Source organism: Triturus cristatus, chromosome 5_1, assembly GCF_964204655.1.
Source record: "Triturus cristatus chromosome 5_1, aTriCri1.1, whole genome shotgun sequence".
Classification (NCBI taxonomy): Eukaryota; Metazoa; Chordata; class Amphibia; order Caudata; family Salamandridae; genus Triturus; species Triturus cristatus.
This window is the reverse complement of record NC_140587.1, coordinates 244,666,272-244,669,642: the sequence shown is the minus strand read 5'-3', so window position 1 is coordinate 244,669,642 and position 3,371 is coordinate 244,666,272. Positions and strand designations below refer to the sequence as shown.

The window sequence follows — 3,371 nt, the reverse complement described above, 5'->3', positions numbered from 1 at the left end:
CTTCCTGCGGAACATACAGGGATGCACAGCTGACATCCCTATGTAGGGTGGCCTGTTCGAGGACGGTAGAGCAAGCACCGTACTTTGATTGACTGGGCATGTTTGTTCTGATTAGGAATTAACTGCTTGGGCAGCCTCAGCTATTGTTTTAAGCAAAGGGCTTCCACTTAGCCAGACACTGTCTGGCTCAAAGGCTTGCCTTTTGTGGAGGTCCTCCCCTCCCACCAGAGCAAAGTCCAAGCAGCCTGCCAGCTTGCGTCTCGCAGTGGTACAACCAAAGTGAAAGGGGTTGGCTGTGACTAGTCCCAGATTCTGCCTGGCAATCCATGCCCTGTGGGCCACACTGTTGCCTTCCTTCACTCAGTGCATTTCTGCAGCAGATCACCACAACAGTTCTGTGAGGCATCCCCACAGCCCGGGATGGCACTCCTGTATTTACTTAGGTGTCGCGGTCCGTCTTTCCCTTTTGTCATCACAGAGCATGCTTGGCCACTGGTGCCTGCGTGTTCACCCTGTATCCCCAAAGCCCTGCCGACCATGACCCAGGGGCTTCAACCACGGGCCTACCAGAGCTCTGACCCTGGGGCTGGTCCGAGCTTCCTAACCCAGACAAGCAGGGGAGTCTTTACCAGGCCGGCGGGACCCTGTCTGGGGCACTTTAGGACATGACAGGCTTCCAAGGGTTACAAAGGTTGGTCTGTGTCTCCTCCTCCAGTCCATCAGGTGCACTTACTAGCTGGTAGCAAGTGCTTATCTCAAAGATGAGGACATGCATGTGTAAATATACACGGCCAGTAGAGTAAAATGCAAATCAGTTATGGTTGCTTTGATTGCTCCATTGTCATTTGGATAACTGTAGTAATTCTAGAGATAATACATGCCTACGAGTGTTGAACTCCCAGGATGTGTGCATTTATCAGACAAACACAACTTTGGTACTTTTGTGATTCTAAATAACATCAGGCCGGTCACTCGTCCCCGTGACAGCGACAGTACATTTGCATATCTGCCCTATCAGCTTTCAGTAGTATTATCTGTGCCTACCATGATGACCATAGGTGATGGGGAATCGGCATTCAATTCTGGAGAGGGGCCCTAAGAAAAGGGTGCACCATCCAAGGAAGGCAGCAGGTGCACAAATTACCCACCCCAACTCAGGGAGGTAGTAACAAAAAATAACAATACAAGACCTTTTCGAGGTCCTGTAGCTGGAATGAGTGCAATTTATATTTTTTAACAAGGATCAATGGCTGGGCGTGTCTGGTGCCAGGAGCCATGGTAATTCCAGCTACAATAATGTATATTAAAGTTGCTGCAGTTAAAAAGCTTAAAGTGGAATCTTGGGAGGGAGCTGTTGCTCCATCATGAGATGAGCTACAGCCTCTCCCAGCCACTGTCTCTTTGCGCTGCTGTGAAGCTCTTGGCTGGATGTACGAAGCATTTACATGGAGTGGTCAAATAAGGCCAGTTGGCTGAATACTTCAGCTAGGAATAATGGGATAGAATTTTGATTCTATTTTGTTGGTTTTTAGAACTGGGCACATGATTATAAAGGACGGCCAAAGAGATTTGTATTGTGCCCGTGCCAGACAAACCAGAGAAAGCATTTGCCAAGATTGTTTTCATTAATCAAGAATGAAAGTCGAAGGTTTGAAGATGATCAGACACCATAATGCTTCATACCATAAAAGATTCTGACTAGCAGTTCAGCTGCTTTATTCCCATAACATTGTATATTTGTAAAGTACATGTTCACCCCCACAGGGGCATCTTGGCATTGAATAACAGATATTTATTGTTACCCAACTCATTTTCTCAAGCTCAGAAAGGCTGAGTGGACCTACTGGGAATTGAACCTGGAACCATGAGGTCGAACACAGACCTCTGTGGTGTTTGCATTAGTCCACTAAACCACCAGACCCGGAGCATCTGCTGGGAAGCAAAATCTTTGGGTTCCTGGAAGAGTATGGTTGCAAACCTGAAACTTAAAGGAATTGACAGAAGGGCACCACTAGAAGTGAAACCTGTTCCTTAATTTAACTCAATACAGGAAACCACATCCAGCCCGGACCTGGAAAGGATGGACAGATTGAGAATTCTTTCTCCATTTGTGTGGGTGTTGGTGCATGGCCATTCTTAATTGGTAGAGTGATCTCTCTGGCTAATTTTGATAATAAACTCAACTCCTCCATGTCAACTAGGTAGGCGACCACAAACTGTCATAGTTAAATATCTTAGATGGATAAGTTGCATTCAGCCACACAAGATCAAGCAAGAACAGGTCTGTGATACTCTTAGATGTCCGGAATTATACATGCGTTACATTGAACAGATCAGTGTGTGTCTACCCTTCGCCAACAGCTGCTGGTAACCAGTTGAACTCCATTTGTGAAAGGGATTTATATTATTTCCCATGAACAAGGAATGCCCTGTAAGTGCTCGTTATAATCTTGCTTTGATTAAGTCCCTGCTCTTTGTACAGTCCACCCATCACTACTACTGATTGGATAGTTTAGTGAGGTACTCGGATCAGCCAGAATGTTGTCAGCAATGGCCCTGGCGGAGCACATTGAAGACGATCAAACTTTACTATTTAGAGGAAGTAAAAGTCTTAACAAGGTTTCCATAGGTGTCATTAACAACAGAGCAGGCCGAGCGACTGAGAGTGCCAGCCTGAACTCTTAGCCACCTTCCAGACAGTACCCAAGGTACAGGACCCAACCCTTCCCCTGTGTGCCCTGGCCAGTGGAGCAGTTCATGGCTGCCATGAGTTTGGTTGTGGACTGTCCTTGAGGCGGGCTCCTACACCAGGGAGGACCCAACCGACAAGTGAGACACCAAGGTGGACGACCAGGCCATCTGGGAGGGACATGATGCAATTGCAGAAAGCCCTACTGAGACAAAACCCAAGCTCACCAAGCACAATCCCATGGGAAACCAAATCATAGTGCCTACCAAAGGCTGGGAAGCCCCCCCAAAGGCCCAGGTGCCTGGACCATCCTGTGCCTGATTCCGGCCTGCCTGGATTTTGAATGACCAAGGAGCAGCCCACCTCAGACAGGGGAACCGCGGCTCTCCTCAGCGAAGGGGCAATACCCCTCTCAAAGCCAGTGCAGACTCCTTTGAGAGGTCCTCGATTGCCCTTAGTGGACTACATGTTCATAGAGCAACTAGTGCTAAATTATTTGTAGATGACCTGATTCTGGGTCAGTGTTTTGTAAGTAGCTGAGCAACTACCTCTCAGCGAACCATTGAAAATCATCCTCTGAGCAAAGCTTTTGTCTCTGTCCATGGGCACCTGTGTCCACCTGGGGTTTCTCTCATGCCAAGTTGGTAGGAGGGACTGGGTGTGGGCCCCTGGGAAGCAGCCT

At 48.0% G+C, this 3,371-nt stretch overlaps 1 pseudogene; it reads left to right on the top strand.

The window, feature by feature from the left end:
* Positions 1-726: 726 nt before the first annotated feature.
* Positions 727-2,638, top strand: LOC146830687 (18S ribosomal RNA; annotated as a pseudogene).
* Positions 2,639-3,371: the final 733 nt, after the last annotated feature.